Genomic DNA, 25521 nt, shown 5'->3' with positions numbered 1-25521 from the left:
TCAAATTTTGGACCGACCGGCCCAACCCAATATAATTCAAAAGCCCGGTGAGCTGGGACGAGCTGGCCCCGACTCAGTCAATTTGACAGCTCTAGTATATATGTATGTAGATGTAAAATGGTGATCATGAATAAGCTCAATGGGGTATTTCAGCTTAAGGTCGAGAGAGGAGGGACTCATCTGCAAATACTAAACTTAAGGTGTTAAGTTCTGTTATGCGGTTGAAAGCAGATCATCTCAGCCGTTGAATAGTTTTAATCTTCGCCGTTGCTGCTGTTTGTTATATTCACTAATTTGTATCTCACAATGAGTATGTAACTGCATTCATAATTCGTGAGTTCAGAGGGAAAAGAGAAGAGAGTGTTGTAAAGCTAGGCGTAGCCATTGGTGTGGAACTCGAAGCTTGCTGTAATCTCTTGTTCTTCATCAATAAAGAATCCATCTGTTTTTCTCCGTGGACGTAGGCACTTGTGGCCGAACCACGTAAACTTTGTCTTCATTTACATTTCAGTATTCTTGTTTGAGAATTGTTGAATCGAATTCTACAATTGGCGCCGTCTGCCGGAATCGAACTCACGGCGATCTTGCGATCCTCTGCGCGAAGGATTCGAAGGCGATCTGAAATCAGATTGAGGAGAAGGCTATTTGTCGATTCAAGAAAAGGATTCTCTCTATTTCGTTGAAAGATGAATCCATCCAAATTTGAGATGGAGAAATTCAATGGCGAAGGTGATTTCTCTCTGTGGAAAATCAAGATGCGGGCTATCTTGATACAGCAGGGATTAGTCGAGGCTATCTCTGAGGAAGCCAAAACTAAGACGAAGGAGGAATCAGGCTCTAGCACCAAACTGAGCAAAGAGGAGATTGATCAAAGAGCGCATAGTGCAATAATACTATGCCTTGCAGATAAAGTCCTGCGGGAAGTAGCAAATGAGAGAACAGCAGCTGCAGTGTGGCAGAAGCTGGAGTCATTGTACATGACGAAATCTCTAGCCAACAGACTGTTCATGAAACAACGCCTATACTCTATGCGGTTCTCTGAAGATAAGTCTATAGAGGATCAAATGGAGGAGTTCAACAAATCTGTGGATGATCTCGAAAGTATAGATGAGCAGATTAAAGATGAGGATAAAGCTATCATACTTCTTAATGCTTTACCCAAAAGTTATGAACATGTCAAAGATGCAATAGTGTTTGGCAGAGAGGGAGGCATCTCACTTGAAGAGGTGCAGAATGCTCTTCGCACAAAGGAACTGCAGAAAACTAATGAGGGAAAGCAAGAAGCATTCTCAGAAAGCCTAAACATAAAGAAGTTCAAAGGCAAAGGAAAAAAAGGGTCATGATGAGGCAACAAAGAAGGGCCAAGGAAAGGGGAAGGATTCCACCAACAAAGAGGCCAGGAAATGTTTTGAATGTCAGAAAGTGGGACATTTGAAGAAAAATTGCTTCATCTGGAAAAGGAAACAAAAGGAGCTCAAGAATCAACCACAAAACAATGCAGATAATGTTCAAGAAAATTAGGATGCTGAAGTCTTGAACATAGTACAAAATGATCCACAACATAGATGGATATTGGACTCTGCATGCACATTTCATATGTGCCCGAAGAAGGAGCTGTTCAGCAACTTAAGGGAATGAGATGAAGGATTTGTGCTCCTTGGAAATAATCAAGTCTGTAAGGTCAGGGGAATAGGCTCCATCAAGTTCAAGATGCATGATGGTTCAATTCGAATCATCACTGAGGTGAGATATATTCCTGATATTAAAAGGAATTTGATCTCACTTGGCTTACTGGAAAAGAAGGGTTGCAGTTGGGGCTCACAAGAAGGAGAACTATGTGTCATGAAATCTGGGAAGATGATAATGAAAGCTCACCAAAAGCATAACCTATACTACCTGGAAGGAGAAGCTGTGGCTGGAGAAACACACTCATCAGAAGTTGATGATTCAATGACATGGCATAGGAGATTGGGGCATGTGGGAGATAAGGGACTATCTGAACTGGTAAAGCAAGGCATAATTCCCAGTTCAGACATTCAGAAGATTGATCATTGTGAATCATGCCTAATGGGAAAGAGCACCAAACTTCCATATCAAAAGGGCATCCACACTTCAACATCTCCTCTGGATTATGCTCATGCAGACCTGTGGGGCCCCTCAAGCACAGCAACCATGGGTGGAGGAAGGTATTTCCTATCCATTATTGATGATTACAGTAGGAAAGTATGGATATACATTCTAAAAAACAAATCTGATGCATTCTTGAGTTTTAGAGATTGGTGTGTAGAAGTTGAAAATCAGAAAAAAAGTTTCTTTAAAATGCTTGAGAACAGATAATGGTCTAGAGTTTCTGTCAAAGGATTTTGATAAGTACTGCAAGAAGAGAGGAATAAAAAGGCATAAAAGTGTACCAGGAAATCCACAACAAAATGGAGTTGTAGAGAGAATGAATAGGAAACTGCTAGAAAGGATGAGATGTATGTTGATCACTTCTGGTTTGCCTGAAAATTTTTGGGGGGAGGCAAAATCAACAGCTGCATACTTGATCAATAAGTGTCCCTCTTCTGCAGTGAAGTTCAAAAGCCCAGATGAACTATGGCATGGGCATATTTCAGATTACTCCAGCCTAAGGACTTTTGGCTGTCAAGCTTTTGTTCATATTAAACAAAGTAAGTTGGCACCAAGAGCATTAAGATGTGTAATGCTTGGTTATCCAACTGGTGTTAAAGGATATAGATTATGGTGTACGGAGCCTGGAAACAACAAGGTCATAGTGAGCAGGGATGTGGTTTTCAAGGAAGATATAATGCCATTTAAGAAAGACAAGGTCACTCTTCAAGCTCCGAAAGAAACTACTGATAAAGATCAACATCAGGATACATCAGTCAAGGTGGAGCCATTGGAAGAAGAAAACCAAGAAGTTGCTGAGGAATTAGATGACTTACCTGAGGAATTCAATGATGAAAAAGATGAGCTCAGGAATTATATGCTGGCAAGAGATAGAAAAATGAGAGAAATAAGGCCACCTACCAGATTTGGAAATGCAGATATGATAGCTTATGCTTTCAATGTTGCAGAGACAATTGAGTATCAGGAACCAAACAATTATAAGGAAGCAATGGCTTCAAAGGACAGAAAGAATTGGATTAGAGCTATGGAAGAAGAATTGGACTCTTTGCTCAAGAACCAGACCTGGATTTTGGTGGATAAACCCACTCATCAAAAACCAGTTGGCTGTAAATGGATTTACAAAAGGAAGTTTGAGATGATTGGAGGAAAGGAAACCATAAGATACAAGGCAAGGTTGGTAGCAAAGGGCTATACACAGAAGGAAGGGATAGACTTCAATGAAATCTTCTCACCTGTTGTCAAGCATTGTTCTATAAGGATTCTGTTGTCACTGGTTACTCAACAAGATATGTATCTGGAGCAGCTTGATGTGAAAACAACATTTCTAAATGGATCTTTAAAGAAAACTATATATATGGATCAGCCTGAGGGTTTCATCAAGGCAGGAGAAGAAGGGAAGGTGTGCTTACTGAAGAGATCATTGTATGGGCTCAAACAGAGCTCAAGGCAATGGTACATGAGGTTCGATGACTTCATGATTAAGTCTGGTTTCATCAGATCACAGCATGATAGCTGTGTGTATCTTAAAAAGGATGGCAAGAAGACAATTTTGTACTTGTTGCTGTATGTAGATGACATGCTAATTGCAAGTAAAAGCAGTGTGGAGATCCAATTGATTAAGGATCAGCTTAAGTCTACATTTGAGATGAAAGAACTTGGAAGTTCAAGGAGAATACTGGGAATGGATATCATCAGAATTCAAAGGGAAGGAAAGCTCTGTTTGATGCAAGCAGATTATGCTTTGAAGGTCTTAAGAAAGTTTCAGATGCATGAAGCTAAGAATCTGGTTGTTCCAGTAGATCAGCAAACCAAGTTGTCAACATCTCAATGTCCAAAATCTGATGAAGAGAAAAGGGATATGTTTTCAGTGCCATATTCTAATGCTGTTCGAAGCATGATGTACATGATGATTTGCACCAGGCCTGATCTTGCCTATGCAATAAGTATATTGAGTAGATTCATGTCTAATCCGGGAAGAGCACACTGTGAAGCATTAAAGAGAGTTTTGAGATATGTCAGAGGCACTGAAAACTGTGGTTTATTATTTGAGAAGCAACCTAAATACGAGGGTAATCCACTGAGGGGTTTTGTGGATGCTGATTTTGCTGGAAATGAGGATAGCAGAACGTCTCAAACTGGTTACATTTTCACATTATACAATACTTCTATAAGCTGGAAGTCTATGTTACAGTCAGTTGTAGCATTGTCTACTACTGAGGCTGAATTCATGGCTATGACAGAGGCTGTGAAGGAAGGTGTATGGCTCAAAGGAATGCTGCGTGATTTTGGAGTATTTCAGAAAGATGTGGAGATTTATTGTGATAATCAGAGTGCTTTGCACTTGGCAAAGCATCAAGTATTCCATGAGCGCTCGAAGCATATAGACGTAAGGTATCATTTTGTTAGAGATTTGGTTAACAAAGGTGTTGTTCAAATGCTCAAGATATCGACTGAAGATAATGCTGCTGATGCTCTTACAAAGGCACTGCCAAGAGTGAAGTTTAAGCATTGTTTTCAGATGGTGAAAGTTGTGCAATAAAAGGAGGTTTTGAGAAAGGCAGATGGGAGCTTCTGCATGCTCAAGGTGGAGATTGTAAAATGGTGATCATGAATAAGCTCAATGGGGTATTTCAGCTTAAGGTCGAGAGAGGAGGGACTCATCTGCAAATACTAAACTTAAGGTGTTAAGTTCTGTTATGCGGTTGAAAGCAGATCATCTCAGCCGTTGAATAGTTTTAATCTTCGCCGTTGCTGCTGTTTGTTATATTCACTAATTTGTATCTCACAATGAGTATGTAACTGCATTCATAATTCGTGAGTTCAGAGGGAAGAGAGAAGAGAGTGTTGTAAAGCTAGGCGTAGCCATTGGTGTGGAGCTCGAAGCTTGCTGTAATCTCTTGTTCTTCATCAATAAAGAATCCATCTGTTTTTCTCCGTGGACGTAGGCACTTGTGGCCGAACCACGTAAACTTTGTCTTCATTTACATTTCAGTATTCTTGTTTGAGAATTGTTGAATCGAATTCTACAATTGGCGCCGTCTGCCGGAATCGAACTCACGGCGATCTTGCGATCCTCTGCGCGAAGGATTCGAAGGCGATCTGAAATCAGATTGAGGAGAAGGCTATTTGTCGATTCAAGAAAAGGATTCTCTCTATTTCGTTGAAAGATGAATCCATCCAAATTTGAGATGGAGAAATTCAATGGCGAAGGTGATTTCTCTCTGTGGAAAATCAAGATGCGGGCTATCTTGATACAGCAGGGATTAGTCGAGGCTATCTCTGAGGAAGCCAAAACTAAGACGAAGGAGGAATCAGGCTCTAGCACCAAACTGAGCAAAGAGGAGATTGATCAAAGAGCGCATAGTGCAATAATACTATGCCTTGCAGATAAAGTCCTGCGGGAAGTAGCAAATGAGAGAACAGCAGCTGCAGTGTGGCAGAAGCTGGAGTCATTGTACATGACGAAATCTCTAGCCAACAGACTGTTCATGAAACAACGCCTATACTCTATGCGGTTCTCTGAAGATAAGTCTATAGAGGATCAAATGGAGGAGTTCAACAAATCTGTGGATGATCTCGAAAGTATAGATGAGCAGATTAAAGATGAGGATAAAGCTATCATACTTCTTAATGCTTTACCCAAAAGTTATGAACATGTCAAAGATGCAATAGTGTTTGGCAGAGAGGGAGGCATCTCACTTGAAGAGGTGCAGAATGCTCTTCGCACAAAGGAACTGCAGAAAACTAATGAGGGAAAGCAAGAAGCATTCTCAGAAAGCCTAAACATAAAGAAGTTCAAAGGCAAAGGAAAAAAAGGGTCATGATGAGGCAACAAAGAAGGGCCAAGGAAAGGGGAAGGATTCCACCAACAAAGAGGCCAGGAAATGTTTTGAATGTCAGAAAGTGGGACATTTGAAGAAAAATTGCTTCATCTGGAAAAGGAAACAAAAGGAGCTCAAGAATCAACCACAAAACAATGCAGATAATGTTCAAGAAAATTAGGATGCTGAAGTCTTGAACATAGTACAAAATGATCCACAACATAGATGGATATTGGACTCTGCATGCACATTTCATATGTGCCCGAAGAAGGAGCTGTTCAGCAACTTAAGGGAATGAGATGAAGGATTTGTGCTCCTTGGAAATAATCAAGTCTGTAAGGTCAGGGGAATAGGCTCCATCAAATTCAAGATGCATGATGGTTCAATTCGAATCATCACTGAGGTGAGATATATTCCTGATATTAAAAGGAATTTGATCTCACTTGGCTTACTGGAAAAGAAGGGTTGCATTTGGGGCTCACAAGAAGGAGAACTATGTGTCATGAAATCTGGGAAGATGATAATGAAAGCTCACAGAAAGCATAGCCTATACTACCTGGAAGGAGAGGCTGTGGCTGGAGAAACACACTCATCAGAAGTTGATGATTCAATGACATGGCATAGGAGATTGGGGCATGTGGGAGACAAGGGACTATCTGAACTGGTAAAGCAAGGCATAATTCCCAGTTCAGACATTCAGAAGATTGATCATTGTGAATCATGCCTAATGGGAAAGAGCACCAAACTTCCATATCAAAAGGGCATCCACACTTCAACATCTCCTCTGGATTATGCTCATGCAGACCTGTGGGGCCCCTCAAGCACAGCAACCATGGGTGGAGGAAGGTATTTCCTATCCATTATTGATGATTACAGTAGGAAAGTATGGATATACATTCTAAAAAACAAATCTGATGCATTCTTGAGTTTTAGAGATTGGTGTGTAGAAGTTGAAAATCAGAAAAAAAGTTCCTTTAAAATGCTTGAGAACAGATAATGGTCTAGAGTTTCTGTCAAAGGATTTTGATAAGTACTGCAAGAAGAGAGGAATAAAAAGGCATAAAAGTGTACCAGGAAATCCACAACAAAATGGAGTTGTAGAGAGAATGAATAGGAAACTGCTAGAAAGGATGAGATGTATGTTGATCACTTCTGGTTTGCCTGAAAATTTTTGGGGGGAGGCAAAATCAACAGCTGCATACTTGATCAATAAGTGTCCCTCTTCTGCAGTGAAGTTCAAAAGCCCAGATGAACTATGGCATGGGCATATTTCAGATTACTCCAGCCTAAGGACTTTTGGCTGTCAAGCTTTTGTTCATATTAAACAAAGTAAGTTGGCACCAAGAGCATTAAGATGTGTAATGCTTGGTTATCCAACTGGTGTTAAAGGATATAGATTATGGTGTACGGAGCCTGGAAACAACAAGGTCATAGTGAGCAGGGATGTGGTTTTCAAGGAAGATATAATGCCATTTAAGAAAGACAAGGTCACTCTTCAAGCTCCGAAAGAAACTACTGATAAAGATCAACATCAGGATACATCAGTCAAGGTGGAGCCATTGGAAGAAGAAAACCAAGAAGTTGCTGAGGAATTAGATGACTTACCTGAGGAATTCAATGATGAAAAAGATGAGCTCAGGAATTATATGCTGGCAAGAGATAGAAAAATGAGAGAAATAAGGCCACCTACCAGATTTGGAAATGCAGATATGATAGCTTATGCTTTCAATGTTGCAGAGACAATTGAGTATCAGGAACCAAACAATTATAAGGAAGCAATGGCTTCAAAGGACAGAAAGAATTGGATTAGAGCTATGGAAGAAGAATTGGACTCTTTGCTCAAGAACCAGACCTGGATTTTGGTGGATAAACCCACTCATCAAAAACCAGTTGGCTGTAAATGGATTTACAAAAGGAAGTTTGAGATGATTGGAGGAAAGGAAACCATAAGATACAAGGCAAGGTTGGTAGCAAAGGGCTATACACAGAAGGAAGGGATAGACTTCAATGAAATCTTCTCACCTGTTGTCAAGCATTGTTCTATAAGGATTCTGTTGTCACTGGTTACTCAACAAGATATGTATCTGGAGCAGCTTGATGTGAAAACAACATTTCTAAATGGATCTTTAAAGAAAACTATATATATGGATCAGCCTGAGGGTTTCATCAAGGCAGGAGAAGAAGGGAAGGTGTGCTTACTGAAGAGATCATTGTATGGGCTCAAACAGAGCTCAAGGCAATGGTACATGAGGTTCGATGACTTCATGATTAAGTCTGGTTTCATCAGATCACAGCATGATAGCTGTGTGTATCTTAAAAAGGATGGCAAGAAGACAATTTTGTACTTGTTGCTGTATGTAGATGACATGCTAATTGCAAGTAAAAGCAGTGTGGAGATCCAATTGATTAAGGATCAGCTTAAGTCTACATTTGAGATGAAAGAACTTGGAAGTTCAAGGAGAATACTGGGAATGGATATCATCAGAATTCAAAGGGAAGGAAAGCTCTGTTTGATGCAAGCAGATTATGCTTTGAAGGTCTTAAGAAAGTTTCAGATGCATGAAGCTAAGAATCTGGTTGTTCCAGTAGATCAGCAAACCAAGTTGTCAACATCTCAATGTCCAAAATCTGATGAAGAGAAAAGGGATATGTTTTCAGTGCCATATTCTAATGCTGTTCGAAGCATGATGTACATGATGATTTGCACCAGGCCTGATCTTGCCTATGCAATAAGTATATTGAGTAGATTCATGTCTAATCCGGGAAGAGCACACTGTGAAGCATTAAAGAGAGTTTTGAGATATTTCAGAGGCACTGAAAACTGTGGTTTATTATTTGAGAAGCAACCTAAATACGAGGGTAATCCACTGAGGGGTTTTGTGGATGCTGATTTTGCTGGAAATGAGGATAGCAGAACGTCTCAAACTGGTTACATTTTCACATTATACAATACTTCTATAAGCTGGAAGTCTATGTTACAGTCAGTTGTAGCATTGTCTACTACTGAGGCTGAATTCATGGCTATGACAGAGGCTGTGAAGGAAGGTGTATGGCTCAAAGGAATGCTGCGTGATTTTGGAGTATTTCAGAAAGATGTGGAGATTTATTGTGATAATCAGAGTGCTTTGCACTTGGCAAAGCATCAAGTATTCCATGAGCGCTCGAAGCATATAGACGTAAGGTATCATTTTGTTAGAGATTTGGTTAACAAAGGTGTTGTTCAAATGCTCAAGATATCGACTGAAGATAATGCTGCTGATGCTCTTACAAAGGCACTGCCAAGAGTGAAGTTTAAGCATTGTTTTCAGATGGTGAAAGTTGTGCAATAAAAGGAGGTTTTGAGAAAGGCAGATGGGAGCTTCTGCATGCTCAAGGTGGAGATTGTAAAATGGTGATCATGAATAAGCTCAATGGGGTATTTCAGCTTAAGGTCGAGAGAGGAGGGACTCATCTGCAAATACTAAACTTAAGGTGTTAAGTTCTGTTATGCGGTTGAAAGCAGATCATCTCAGCCGTTGAATAGTTTTAATCTTCGTCGTTGCTGCTGTTTGTTATATTCACTAATTTGTATCTCACAATGAGTATGTAACTGCATTCATAATTCGTGAGTTCAGAGGGAAGAGAGAAGAGAGTGTTGTAAAGCTAGGCGTAGCCATTGGTGTGGAGCTCGAAGCTTGCTGTAATCTCTTGTTCTTCATCAATAAAGAATCCATCTGTTTTTCTCCGTGGACGTAGGCACTTGTGGCCGAACCACGTAAACTTTGTCTTCATTTACATTTCAGTATTCTTGTTTGAGAATTGTTGAATCGAATTCTACAGTAGAAGCTGCTGCAAAGCCTGAAATTGGGCGCACTGACCGAGAGAGAGAGAGTATGAGGAAAGGTGGCGGATGGGACCGTTGAGTGGAGTGAATTATGGGAGATGATTTGACAAATAAAATCCTTTCGGGTTCAATTATTGGGACTTTAATAATCTCTTCGGATTTAGCTAATTAAATAGCTCGTGTAAATACTAAAGCACTCAATTTAAATAACTATACAATGTCTAAGAATTTAAATAACTAAATTCATAAAAGCTTTTGTAATAATTTTGTTGCAATTAAATAAATCATTTTAGTTACAAGGAAACAAGGTATTACAAAAATAGTCATAATTTTCCTTTTTGGGTGTCCACAAAAAATAGTCATATTCTATTTATGGACATTACCCCACAATAGATTACTTCCATATACTCCCTCCATCCACGAAAGAAATTCCTAAGAGGGAGTGACACGAGTTTTAATAAAATATTGTAGAGTGTATTGAGAATCAAAAAAAGTTGTTGAGTGTATTGGGAATGATAAAAAAAATATTAGTAACTTATTGTGTTAGTGAAAAATGAAGGGTAAATGGTGTATTTTTAAGTGGTGGGATATAATCCCAAAATAAGTTGAAAGTTTTTTTTGTGGACGTCTCAAGAAGGAAAAATAGAATTTTTTTTTGTAGATTGACGAAGTATTAATTTATTTACCTATTCTACCACATGGTGAGACATTCTCTCCACTCACAATACAATTAATTATTATTATTATTAACACTACCTTTATAGTGAACCCTTTCTCCACTCATAACATATTTAACTATTTTTATTAAAATACGTATCACTCATTCCTAGGACTATTTTTTACAGGACGAAGGAGTATTTTATAAAAAAAATTGAAGTAAATTTTAAACTATATTTTTATATATTGTATAATTATTTTTAAAATGAGGATTATATTAAGAAATAAGGCTTCATATAGAATCACCTGATTTTGAATAATACAAAGACAATTTATTATTGAGCTGAAAGCAAGTTACCGTCTAAAGTGATGACAAGTAAGTAAAATGTTATAAAACAAAGAAAATACTAGAAAATTAAGTATAATAAGTAAAATAAAATAATATAATTTGTGAGTAGAGAGGTACTTAATTCGAAAAAAACAAACGTATCTATCATCCACACAAATACAAACCAATATTCTTTATTCAATACGTAAACAAATACAATAAACTGTTAATATCAAGTTTTTACTCTACTTGTTGAGAGCCTCCGTCTTTTCTCCTCATTGAGAACCCTAGTTTTCTTTGTTCATTCTTTCTTTTCTTTGCTCTATGGAAGATTAGATGGCGAACCTCAATTTATCCAATGAAGACGATGAAATTCTTATTGATGAGGAGATCACAAGTGACTCCAACGTCATGGTGGATGTATGCCTTGTGGGGAAGTTTCTTACTAATCAACCCATTAACTTTAATCTCATGCGAAGCCGCTTACCAAGCGTTTGACGGCCTGAAAAAGGAGTTTTTATGAAAGATATCGGTCAGGGAAGGTTTATCTTTTAGTTTTTTCATGAACTCGACTTGCAGCGTGTTTTTGAAGGTGGTCCTTGGTCCTTTGGTAATTTTCCGCTCCTGTTGCATCACCTCAAGCGTGGTGAGTTCCCTCTGAATGTTCCTTTGGATTACCTACCTTTTTGGGTCCAGATTCATGATTTACCCGCTGGTTACTTGACGGAGGGTGTCGGTCGCCTTCTCGGTATATTTATTGGAAAGTTTAAGGAGTATGACAGCACCAACTCTACCGGTGTTTGGAGACAATATATGTGTGTGCGTGTGGGCATACGGGTTAGCGAGCCTCTAAAACAGTTTAAGAAGATCAAACAAAAAGATGGTACCTCCTTTACTGTGAATTTCAAGTATGAACAATTAAATATTTTTTGCTTTCTCTGTGGACGGTTAGGCCATTCGGAGAGCTTCTGCGAGCTTTTGTTCAATCCGGCTATAAAGGATTCAATTCGTGAGTGGGGTTCATGGCTGAAGGCTACTGATCGTCGGGGGGTCTCTATCGCCGGGGACAAATGGATCAGAACTGACGACTCGACGGGAAACCCTAGCAGTGTGGCGGCTGATTCTAGGGTTTCCAAAGACCTAGTGAGATCTGTCCCCACTAGGAAGGCCGCGGAAAATCAGGAATTTTCTCTGCCTAATCATTCCACTGATATTCTCAAAGATTCTGCTCCACGATCTCCGGAACGGTTTATTTTGAAAGACGTCAGTAACACAGATTTCTTGCGTGACTCTATGATGATTGATGAAACGTCCATAGTTCATCTCGATGAACATAAACGTCGATGCAACATTATCGGCATTAATCCGGCTACTTCTTCAGCATTGGTGATTTTTCCTACCGGGCATTCCGAGGATGTTTTTGATGCTTCAAACTCTCTATCGGTGGGCTTCGAGTTCGGAGCCGGCCGGGCCCAATGAATATCATAAGTTGGAATTGCAGAGGTTGGGGCCAACCTCTTGCAATTCCTACGTTAAGTGAACTCGTGAGAGTTCATAGGCCTCAGTTTCTCTTTCTTTGCGAGACTCTTTCTCTTCGGCATCGCATGGAAGAGATCTGGATCCGTTTAAATTTTGAGGTTGTTTTACTATTGATTGTGTTGGGCGTAATGGAGGTTTGTGCTTGCATTGGAAGACCTCTGCTACTTGTAACTTGCTTGGCTATTCTAATAACCATATTGATACGTTGGTTAATGATCATCGTGGTTGTTGGCATCTCACTGGTTACTACAGCTTTCCAGAACGGAATCGTCGTTGGCATTCTTCGAGTTTGCTTCGACAGCTCGCCAGTCTCTATTCTCATCCCTGGATCATTATGGGGGATTTCAATGACCTGTTGGACCCGGGAGATAAGCGGGGTCATGTTGCTCATCCCAACTGGTTATTTGCGGGATTCCGAGATGATGTCCTTGATTGTGGAATTTCTGATATTTCTCTTATTGGTTATTAGTTTTACTTGGTCCCGTGGGCGGGGGGCGAAGAACTTTGTGGAAGAAAGGTTGGATCGAGGTATGGCTACGTCTTACTGAAGTCTTTTTTTTTCCAGGTTCTTACCTCACACCTCTTGCTGTCCTATGTCTGACCATGTGCCTCTCTTATTGACTTGTCAAGAGTTGTTCAATTCTGCGAATACTCAGAGATTTCGTTTTGAGAATAAGTGGTGCCTTGAGCCCGCTTTTTCAAACATTGTGTGTGACTGCTGGACCAACTTGCATGGTGTTAACATTCTTGAAAGGCTCTCGGCGGTTTCGGGTTCTATCTCTACTTGGGCGAAGTATAGGCGTTATGATGAATGGCAACTTAAAAAAACATTGCATCGTGATATTTCTTCTTTAATGGGCTGCCTTGATGCTCACTCTATCAGCAAGTACAATCATGCAAAACGTGAGTTGGCTAATCTGGTTCTTAGGGAAGAGACTCATTGGCGACAATGAGCTAAGCAACATTGGCTTAAGGACGGCGACTGTAACACTAAGTTTTTCCATACTATGGCTTCGGCTCGTCGGAAAAAAAACACTATCACCAAGCTTCAAAGAGAGGATGGCAGTTGGACAGTTAGCAACGATGAAATTAAAGGCGTGGCTGTGGACTATTTTATGAATCTCTTTGCTTTGCCCTCTTGTGATACAGATTTCCATCATGTTCTTGATTGTCTCCACCCGTGTATTAATGATGCTAAAAATCTTGAGCTGACAAAGAATTTTATTATTGAGGAGTTTGAGCTGGCTGTTTCCCAGATGCACCCAGACAAGTTGCCAGGTCCCGATGGCTTCAATCCCAAGTTCTATCAGCGATTTTGGAGCTTGGTGGGTGACGACATTTTGAGAAGCTGCTCTACTTGGCTTATGGAGGGAGTGTTTCCTCCTGGGATTGATCATACGATGATATCTCTTATTCCTAAGGTAGATTCATCTACCAATATGAAGGAGCTTCGCCCCATTGCCCTTTGCAATGTCCTCTACAAGTTATTATCCAAAGTTCTTTGTAATAGGCTTAAGAATGTGTTGTCGGGCCATATTGACCGAGCCTAGTCGGCTTTTGTGGAGGGTCGCTTGATTCAAGATAACATCCTTATAGCTTTTGAAGCTATACATTTTATGAAGAGGAAAACTAGAGGCAAGTTTGGTACTTTTGCTTTAAAAATTGACATAAGCAAAGCCTATGATCGTGTGCATTGGGGTTATCTTGACACGGTTCTGAGGCGTCTTGGTTTTTGCTACAAGTGGTGTGATTGGATGAAGTTATGTGTCCAGACCGTGACCTATGATATTCTTGTTAACGGCGTGCAGTGGCCCTATTACTCCGGGTCGTGGTCTTCTCTAGGGGGATCCACTTTCTCCCTATCTCTTTATTCTTTGTGCTGAAGGGCTTTCGGCTATGATGCGTCATGAAACTGACAGAGGCACACTACATGGTATTCATCTTGGTAGAGGGGGACCGACAATCTCTTACCTCATGTTTGCGGACGACAGTATGTTTTTCTATCGTGCCACCACGTAGGAATGTGGTATCCTCAAACAGGTCTTGGGTATGTATGACGGGGCCTCGGGCCAGGCGGTGAATCTTCAAAAGTTTGGTATATTTTTTAGTGCAAATGTGGGTGCAGCAGATCGTGGTGATATTTCTAATCTGCTTAGTGTTACTCTTCTCCTTAACACGGGCCGGTATCTTGGTCTTCCTTCCCTCGTGGGACGTAAGAAACGTGAGATATTTCAGTATCTTCATGACATGCTTTGGAGCATGATTCAAGGGTGGAGCGATAAGAAGCTCTCAAACGCGGGGAATGAGATTCTTATCAAAGGGGTTGCTCAGGCTATTCATTCCTATTGCATGGGAATTTTCTCTCTCCCTATCGGTTTGATGGACTAGATGGAGCGTATGCTTAATGCCTTTTGGTGGGGTAATAAAGACTCAACGGGTAAAGGTATCAAGTAGTTGAAATGGGAGCGGCTTTGTGTGGATAAGAAGTTGGGTGGTCTTGGCTTTCGCAGTCTCCAGTTACTTAATGTCGTCATGCTCGGAAAGATGGGCTGGCGTCTCATTGAAGAGCCGAATGCGTTGGTTTGCCGTGTTCTAAAGATAAAATATTTTCCTCATGGTGATTTTCTTTCGGCCAAGATTGGTTATAGCCCGAGTTACACTTGGCGTAGCATTTGCTCCGCTCAGGATTTGGTAAAGAGATGGACTAGATGGAGAATTGGTGATGGTTCGGGAATTAAATGTTTTGAAGATCCTTGGCTTCGTTCTAATACTTCCTTTAAAGTTTCTTTCATCTCTTTGACTGAGCTTACTTGGCTTACAGTTAAAGAGGTTCTTATCCTGGGCTCTCTCTCCTTAGACGTTGAGTTACTACATCATCTTGTAAATCATGAGGATTTCAAGTCTATTGTCAGTATTCTGGTGATTCCAAATTCGGGGCAGGATAAGCTCGTCTGGCACTTCTCGGATAATGAGAGGTATTCTGTCAAATCGGCATATAAACTCGCTAGCTCTCTTACTCTTGATGGTTCTCATAGAGTTGAAGGGCATTGGGGGAATCTTTGGAAACTTGATGTCCCGCCCAAGGTCCGTAACTTTTTATGGCGGGCGGCGCGAAATAATCTTCCTTCTACGGAGAGGTTGTTGTCGAGAGGTGTCGAGGTGGGTGGCGAGTGCCCCATGTGTCGTAGTGGCTTTCAGAATCTCTGGCATGTTTTTATTCAGTGCCCTTTCGCAGAGGATTGTTGGTGTTTGAGTCGTTTGTGTTTGGTTTTGGAACCCATTATTGATAGCTGTGATTCTGTCCAGAGTGTTCTTTTCCAAATGTTATGCAGCGTGAATGATGATGTTAAGCTCAAGGTGTGCATGCTTTTTTGGCAAATTTGGAAAGATAAAAATTCGATTGTTTGGAGTGGTAGTTCCCTGCTGCCTGCTCGCTCTATTATGGCTGCCAGTGGCGGATTCAGGATTTTTAAATTGGGGATGCAAAAAATAATCTTATAAACATTAGTGGAGGTAGGATTTTTTTGAGGGAGTTGAACTTCTACGGGGGTTCGGGGGCGGTAGCGCCCGAGATTTTTTTTTTGAGGCCTTCGATACATTTTAGACATTTTTTTTACTAAAATACAAATATAATAGTAATAACTTTGCATTTCAAATGCAAAATGTATACTTTCAACTTTTTTGTTTAATTAAGAATTGAGGTAATTGATTGATTAAATGATGGGCTTGATCAAAAGAATGAAAAAGAAAGAGATGGTGAGCTCTCTTTTTAGTTGGGTAAATGGAATTTAGGATTTTAAAAACTGAATTTCTCTTTTATTTTGGATTAAAACTTTTAATTGGGGGTGCAAAAACTAAATCTAAAATAATTTATATATGAATATTAATACTAGTAAAAAAAAATTTTTTTTTTGGGGATGCAACTGCACCCCCATGTTCCATGGTGGATCCGCCCCTGATGGCTGCAGCTGAGTCTTGGTCGGACTGGAAGCTTGCGCGTGTTAATGCTTCTCAGAGGGTTTCAAATTAGTTGTCTATTGCTGTCTGTACCGGTTGGCATCCCATCCGTGATCATAATGGTAACTTTGTGATGGGTAAGTCGATGAAAATGCCGGGGAGTCGGAGTGTGGAGGAAGGCGAACTTATAGGCATCAAAGAGGCGTTGTCATGGCTAAAAGATATTGGTTTTTCAAGAGGTTCTGTGGAGTCGGACAGCAAAAGGGCGTGCAACTTAATCGGCTATAATATGAGGAATAATTTAGAAGCTGATGTTCTTGCTTCTTTCTGCCGCCGTGAGCTCTTGTTGCTGCCGGGTTTCCGTATCATCAAAGTTAAGCGAGAACAAAATACAATCACTCATTGTTTAGCGAAAGCAGCGAGAGAAATTTTAACACATCATGTTTGGATTGAACCCCTGTCTACTGTGGAGGGTCATCTCCATCTCCCAATTGTGTTCAATAATATTTTCTCTCTTTTACCTCCAAAAAAAAAAACGTAAACAAATACAAACCAATATTCTTTATAATTTACAAATAAAAAGTTTAACATTTTCAAGGGAACATCGAAATACAATAAATTTCAGTCTGCAAGCAACAAGGTTTAGGATTCAAATATGAGAGCTTATATTAAAAGAGAAAAAGAAAAAACAACCAAGAAGAACCCTTGAAAGCACAAAGACGCAGACTAAGAGCTGAGCCTCATTAAAACCCTTTAAAGAAAACCCAAAGGGAAAAACTTTAAAGAGGGAAAAGAGTACTCGTCAGAAAAGAAAACAACAACGTGCAAAAAGAAGCCAAAAACATAAAGCCAGAAGGGAGTGGAAAAACTTCGGGAACTCCGGCCTAACCATCGTCCCCAAGAATCTCCGGTCTCCCATGTCACAGCCCACTATCCCAATGACGGGTTAACCGGGGTTATGACTTGGGGTGAACAATAAGAAATGGAAATGGACAATTACTTAACATTAAAGTATATGGAAATGTCACTCATAGATAAAATGCTAGGATCATATATGATTATTTGGATACTTATAAAACATACACATAAATGAGAACTGATTAAGGTGGGTTACCCAATAACACGTATCACAACGTCATAACATAGAGCTATCCTAATCAAAGTGTTTTGCAGCGGAAAACGTGTGAGATATACATATGAAGATGTATACTCAAGGTTACATTTCTTGAAATGATCAAAGGAACACCCGCTCAACATCATTCCATTCCATCAGCTGCTCAACCTGCACATTTAGAAATACATGCAGGGCTGAGTATAAAAATACTCAGTGGGCACGTATGCCTAAGTATAAAAATACATGCTTCAAATCTGTAAATTGTCATGCCATCATAAACAGTACAGCAAGGGAGTTTTTCGCTAAAAAGGCCCAAGCTTACTAAGTTCATTTGTGATTCTTAAAGTTCGACTGCAGTCTAAGTTCTCTTGTAATCTATCATATCTGGAACTGTATGCCGGAGAGGTGGCCACCTCTCACGGTCACTGGACCGGCCAACCCGCTAGATGACTCACGGTCACTGGTGTACACTAGTCCTGTCAGGATAGCTATCAACTGCTCAGGACCCGAATTCGATTGCATCATTGGCAAAGCCAAAGCAGATAGATATCATACTAAAATTGAAACATTTTATGGCAAGACAATACTTGAAATAACTTTAACTCAAAGATTTTGTCATGAAATAACTTGCTTGAATGTATCATTTAAACTCATTTGATATATATGAAACTGAAATTAACAGTTAGATCATCTCATGCATTCATTCGTATAAGAGGCCTACGATACGTAGGGGATCTCTATATACGTATAGTAAAAGTAATGCCCACCTGGATAGGCAAAGCCTGAAGATCATAATCACATAAACTCGTCTTGGGAAAGCAGCGCTAATCCCCTTGGTTCATAAAGCCTACAAGAAATTCTATTCTTAATAGATCTCGTGAAGCTAACTTAAAGTCTTAGTGGATGTACTAAACATACTTGATTCATCACGCCGGGTTTCCAAAATTTAGTAAATAAATAATTAAAAACTAAATTCTTGAGTTAAGGACACCAACAATATTCTTACTCGATTTTCTTAAAAATTGGAATTATAATTAAAACCAATTAAATACTTTTATTGCAAGTAAAAATGCAATTTCATGTCGTGCTTAGCATATAATAAGTAATTCACTTAAAATATGCACATAATAATAATATAATATCATTACGTAAATTATCTTTAAAATAATTAATCAAACTAATATGATAGTCTAATTAAATAAAATGATGCAGTCCCTATAAATAAAATAAAACAGTCCAAGATCTTTTATAAAAAAAATACAATGGCCCAACACCTTAATAGAATACTGCTGCCCATCTTTAAAATAAAAGAGACCCACTGAATAATTAAAGAAATGCCCATCAGTCAATTAAATGAAAATCGGCCCAACTCCTCATCACAGCCCAACATTTGCATCCAAGTTTTAAATAAAACAAAGAGGCCCTCTAAAATAAATTTGCAGCCCATCTTTAGCTCAAAATAATTAAGCAAAGCCCAAACCTTTCTTCTCTTTTAACAAAATTACCCACACACACAAAACACATGAACACACACACAAAACACTCAGCGCCGCAGCAGGCACCCTCTTCCCCCTCTCTTCTTCTCCGGCGGCGGCAGCGTCTCCGCCTCCGCCGCCCAACCGCCGTCGCCCTCTTACTTCTCAACCCCTCCCATGTCTCTCTCTTTCTCCCTCTAAATTTCCGGCGACAGCCACCACCACCACCGTTGCCAATCCAGCCCCTGTTCACAGATCTCTCTCTAACTCACAACCATGGTCAAGACTCACACACCCACAAATCGAAACGGTCACCGGGAACCATCTCCTTTCCCATCTCCCTCGATCTACCTTTCTTTCCACCTCCGGCACCAACGACTCCTCACCGCCGATGTGCCTGTACTCCCTCATCTCTCACCGCCTCTGTCTCCATCTCGGATTCAGGCTCGCCGAGCCCCTGCTCAACTCACCGTCTGCACTCTCCGGCAACCGCAGCGGTGCCACGGCCGCCGCCCTCTTCCCCTGCCTAAATCAGCCACCACCGCCGTCCGTCGACCCTCTCCAGACCCGGCTTACACACCCAACAAACATATAGCATTCTTCTTCTTCTTCTCTTCTATTTACTAGTACAGTTTTTCTTAAAAGCATTTATGTAAATGTAAAACTTGTGAAAAGTTATTCCAAAAATTCATGTATGTTTTTCTTTAACATGGGCTGATTTAGTAAAATATACATAAGCTTATATATATATATATATATATATATATATATATATACACACACGAACATATGAAAGATGAAAGCTAATATATCTGAAATTGTATGCTTATAGCTGGAATAAAAATCTGTGAAAAAATTAGTGGGGTAAAACCTTGAATCGGTGATTGTGGTGCTCTGAACTTGAACTCTATGTGCTCATGTTTGACTGGTTGGCTGATGAAGTTATGAAGCTTCAACTCTCTCTTTAAAAAAAATGAAAGTGTATTGGGTGATTGGTGTGAAGTGATGAATAACAAATTTGCTAAGTATAACTATGACGGATGAGCTTTGAGGGTAGGTGGGTGAGAGAGGGAGTAGGTGGATGTGTGTTAGGTGAGGGAGAGAAGTAGGTTGGAATAAAATAAAATAAAATAAAATAAAAAGTCTTTCGGGTTGTACTATGAAAACTGTAATAATCGTTCAGTGTTTGCTTAAATAAATAGCTCGTGTAGATGCTAAATGTTTAATGTTCAATTTAAATAAATATGAAATGCATAAGAATTTAAATGACTAAAATTTACAAAAAGGATTTTGCAAATCGTTTGTTGGAATTAAAATAAATCGTTTTTATTTCTCCAGCATAATCATCCTAATCTAAGCTTGAAATAAATTCTAAACTTAATCGAAATGAGCGGGGTATTACATTCCTCCCGCCTTACAAAAATTTCGTCCTCGAAATTGCATACCTTGATAATCTAGCTGAGGATACTAGTCTTTTATTTCATCCTTCTCTTTTATGACCTTTTCCATCCTGTGATGGTTCCACTACATGACGAGAACAATATTATTGCTTCGTAAAACTTGAATCTTGCGATCAAGTATCTGGACTGATTTCTCTTCACAACTTAGGTACTGGTTATGACTACTTTATCTTGCTTAATCACATGCTTTCTTAATTGCGAGATGCTATACGTATTGTATACATCCACAATGCTTGGTGGCAGAGCCAACTTATAGGCTACAAAGGCCTAACTTATCTAGGATCTCAAAAGGTCCTATATAACGGGGTCGTAACTTGCCCCTCTTTCCGAAACGTATAACTCCCTTTGAGGGAGAGACTTTGAGGAAAACTCGATCCCCAACATTAAATTCTAATTCCGATCGGTGTTTATCGGCGTAAGACTTTTGTCTATTTTGAGTTTCTTTGATTCTTTGCTTGATGTGGTCTACTTTCTCAATCATCTGTTGGACCAGTTCAGGACCTAACAACATTCTTTCACCCACTTCATCTTAGTAAAGTGGTGAACTACCTTAATTGTTTCTTTCGTCCTAAGTCACCTTCTCAGATTTGACTAGGGAATTCTAACATCAAACTTTTCTCATTATCTTGGTAACTTTCACTTAAAGATTAATGGCACTCCTTCTGCCATGTAAACTCATTTTTTCATTTCCAATTGATTATTTAATGGGGGTTTCTAAGTTTCCATTGTAGTGGCGTTCCAACTTTATTCTTGCTGTAGCTTCTGGCACTTTAGCCAAATCATTCACTCCCTTAGCTTAAGCATACTAACCTTGGGGTTGGTTTATACCTTAAGTTTAGTTCTAGTGCTTTCCTTCCATTTCCTTTTTCTTTACCTCCATCTTGAGGTGGTGTACATATCTTGTTTGTGCGTGAACTTTTTCCTTCTCCAATTGTTGTAGTGACTCGGTGGTGAGAGTCTCGTTCATTGCTTGTTCCTTCATAATATCTCCCTAGTTTACTAGGGGAAATGAAAATCCCATGCCGCGATTCATTTACGAACTCCTTTACGCATTTCTCATTATTCATTTATAAATGACTTAAATAAGCATTTTAAACTCCATTATAAAGGAATTGATTTAAAACATTTTAATCCTTTTAAAAAAAATCCATACTCATAAAGCCTTAACTCATGCTCTATCTCATATTCTATTTCTTTACTCAACTCTATATGAACTCTCCACTCATCTCAAATCCTTAAGTTCAAGGATAGGTTTCAAGAAAATCATGGTACTAAGTCTCGATTTATCTATCATCTAAGGCTCTTCTAATCTCATTCAACACATAGATAACACAATCAAACATTATCAAAACATGCTCTGTTTTTACACTGACTCAACTTCAAAATCTAACTTGTTCTTACTCCGACACCTCCTGGACTCGAGACTCATACCAAAAGAAAGATCTTCGAGTCTATTTTCATATATAAAAAAAAATAGAGTAAAAAAAAACTCCAAGTATTGTAGGAGATATGACTGTTTTACTACAGTCTACCATATTCGGCAGTTTTGAGCAATCGTAAACTTGGATTTTTGAAACAAAATAGTAAATGTTGTCAAACTGTACTCAATGTTTGTGGATATCTAGCTAACACAATAAGGTTAATACCATAAAATTTTGGAAAGCTAGATCACACAGGAAGCTACTGAAATGAATGACTCTTTCCCCTGCTCTCTGAAACTCTCGGTAGTAATGTGCAGTTTCGGTTTTGTATTTTATAAAAATAGTAAACGAAGTCCAAATGACTTGAAATTTTACCGATGTTCTGAAGACTCATGTAGAGACTTGGTATAAAAGTTTCAAAGCTTTTTGACATTGAAAAACCATCGATCACAGTAGGTCAATAGGCCTACGAAATTCACCAAAATCTCATCTCAAACTCTTAAAATACTCAACTCAACATTCCTTCAAGGAAACTCATCAAAGCTCATTTTAAACACATATAACACTCACAAACATTCAAGCACATTATAATGCTCATCATACTCAAATCTTGACTCTCTTCTTACATCATAACCTCAAATCTCTAGTAAAACGTTTCAATGAACGCATCATTAAAATTCTCTTCTCATTTTCATGCTCAAAATTACTCAAATACTCAAACACGATCTCATTCATCATATAAATCATTATATACATATAGATTCCGTTTTATCATGTACTAAACTCTAATGAAACTTCATGTATCATCATAAAACTTTTAATAAAACATGACAAACTTTCACATAATGGTCATAAAGCAATTAGACCTCGTTTTATCAATCATCGACTTCTCAAAATATGAAAACTCAAAAACTCATACAAACTAAACTAAGTCAAAAAATTTCTTAGCCAACAAAAGACTTACTCAAACATAATTATACATTAATATCATGCTCAAATACATATATCTTAAGCCAAAATCACTTAAATGACACATAGGCAAAAAGTCCTAATTTTTATTAAACTAAACTCTTTTGAAAATATCGCTAATCATGTATAACCTATTGATCAAATCATAGATCTAACATCCTAGGTTACCAATTAGCACAAATCAACATCATAAAACAAGATCACATATAGATACACATGTATGTCATCTTCTTCCTCAAACTAACAATTTTCATTTTTCATTTCTCAACCTCAAGCTTCAATCTCATCCATCATTAATCATCTAGATCATCTCATAAACTCAAATCCATCATCAATACATCAATTGATCCATAGAATCTCAACATCCCAATTTTAGGTAAACTAACCCAATAGAAAAATCTATATCTCATGGCTAATCATCAATATATTCATATATATTAACTCAATAATCATCAATCATCATATAACTCAAGCCAATTCAAGAAAACAAACAACAAAATTTCGTAGGGTTTCAAGCCTCTAATTTTCGAAAATTTCATAGAAATAAGTTGGGTGATTTTCTTGCTCAATCATGATCATATACTCACATATAACATCATACAATCTAGATCTATAAAAATAAGAATCTTTTACCCAAGATTAAACAAAGATCAAAGTTTTCCTTTCTCACTCTTCAAACCAAACCCCACGGTCCTCTTGAAATCTTCAAGAATTGAAAGGTGTTTATGTTGATTTGGTGGAGGATTTGATCTTGATGTGAACTTGGAAGCTTTGGTGATTCATCTATGGTGATCTTTTGGAGCAAAATCGGAAGAGAGGGAGAGAAATTGAGAGTGGCCGAATGGTGAAGAAAATAAGAGAAATGAAGTGAATTTGTCTTGCTTAGGAAGGATGATTGGAGACCAAATACTATTCACCATTTAATACTTGTTCCCCCCTAAACCTACACATTAATCCCTTCCCTTCATCTTCATACCACACGTCCACCTCAAGTAATGCTAAGGAAATTAATCACATGCTTATTAGATTAAAATAATCATGTGTGTGTAAGGTTGTGTAGTCTAGAATAAATCATGTGTTAAGCTACATTAATAAAATTATAAAAGACTAATTACTAATTAATGCAATGCTATAACACAAAACTCTTGTGACCAATATTTAAAATAAATATAGCACTAATATTAGTGCACTCACTCAATTATAATATTCCTCATCATAGGAAAAATAATTTGAAAATATTTTGTTTGGAAAAATTTTCATAAACCGGCATTCTTTGATTTCTCGGTAAAAATAAACTGCACTTGCTTTGAAAACTTAATTAAAATTCCAAGTGCTAAAGTCATCGAATAAAAATCATAATAACTTGCTCACAATGACATACGTAACAAAACTCACATAATCAATCAGTCACGTAATTTCACATAATATTACGTCAAAGCAGTCGGTAAACACAGACAAACTAGACGTCTCTCCGACCGACTTTTTTTTTTTTTCAAGGTTTTTCACTCTTTCTTTCTCGACTCTATTTCCAACTCATTATTCCTATTTTCTTAATATGACAGTCAATCTCTCTGACATATCAGTACTCTCAATAGTGTTAAGACACTATCTCACAACATAGGGAAAAGTACGGGGTGTTACATGTACTATCAAATTTAGATAAAATTCATGACTTCATGCATAATTTAAAATTCATGTGGCTCATATAAATACACTTAACTCACCAATTATAACTTATGCACCACATTTATAAAAATTTCCTTTAACTAAGCACATTAAAACACATATATAACGATTAAATCACATCAGATAAATCAAACCAGTTTTTATTACTAATGGATGTCGAACCCTAATTATTAATAATTAAGCCCTTAATCAGGGATTAAAAGTCGGGGTATGACATACTATCCCCCTTAAAAGAAATTTCATCACGAAATTTGTACCACAGAAAATAATTCTGGGTACTTCTCCTTCATGCTAGAATCGAGTTCCCACGTCCCTTTTTCTTGATCATGGTGCTTCCAAAGAACTATTACTAAGGGTATCGACTTATTCCTTAGTACTTTAATTTTCCGATCTAGAATAGATTCGGGTCTCTCCTCATATCAATAGGATTCCCAATTCCAATTTATATACACGAAATTTACTTGAGAATAAGTTCCCTCGTTCTTTTGCGGCGGTTCATTGCTCCTACCTCATTCCAAGGGCTCATCTACGAGGTATTCTATTTTCCAAAGACCAAAATGGTCATCAACCCATTTCTTGTTACCTACACATACACAACACTTTCCTATGAATCTATCTTAAAACTATCATAGACCAATTAACTTAAGTTCTCGTACTCGAACACTATATTACGGTCTTAACTTAAACTCTGAATTTCTATCATAATGAGTGGTCAATATCACTAATAGGACAAAGACTAATCTCAACTAATCACAATGAGATACAATTATATGAAGCCATAGTTTGGGTAGTATACTACATCGGTAGACTAACACTTCTTGGTCTTATCAAACAAGGGGATCTATTATGACAACTCACGAGTTGCAAGGCTCAAACTCAACACAACAACAAAACAAGGTGTTGTAGAAATTGTTCAAGAGAATCAAAAGAATGACCAGAGGGTATGAAATGATTAACTACTAGGTCGAACAAAATGACCTCGAGTATGAACCTTTCTGGCTTTTCAACCGAAAGTTGAAACACATGGGTTTTCAACCCAAAAGACGTCTACTGAGATTTGGATCATGTGAACTGGCCAGGTCCAACATCATCACCTCCCAGTCACACGGGAAACATCGTCCCGAACTTGAAGGGCCATGAA

At 38.5% G+C, this 25521-nt stretch overlaps 1 protein-coding gene and 1 long non-coding RNA gene across 2 annotated transcripts in view; one reads left to right on the top strand and one right to left on the bottom strand.

Moving 5' to 3' along the window:
• Window positions 1–25521, top strand: part of LOC131020541 (uncharacterized) — a 1142091-nt gene that overhangs the window by 374659 nt on the left and 741911 nt on the right. The window lies entirely within an intron of this gene.
• LOC131020833 (uncharacterized) lies at window positions 17239–19985 on the bottom strand. Its single transcript, XR_009100784.1, has 3 exons — window positions 19716–19985; window positions 18137–18216; window positions 17239–17537 (listed from the first exon to the last, which is right to left on the bottom strand). It is a non-coding gene; the product is annotated as an uncharacterized LOC131020833 (long non-coding RNA).

The sequence above is a fragment of the Salvia miltiorrhiza genome, chromosome 1 (genome assembly GCF_028751815.1).
Source record: "Salvia miltiorrhiza cultivar Shanhuang (shh) chromosome 1, IMPLAD_Smil_shh, whole genome shotgun sequence".
NCBI classification, from domain to species: Eukaryota; Viridiplantae; Streptophyta; class Magnoliopsida; order Lamiales; family Lamiaceae; genus Salvia; species Salvia miltiorrhiza.
The sequence above is the reverse complement of the archived record's forward strand: the minus strand, read 5'-3'. Positions and strand labels throughout refer to the sequence as shown.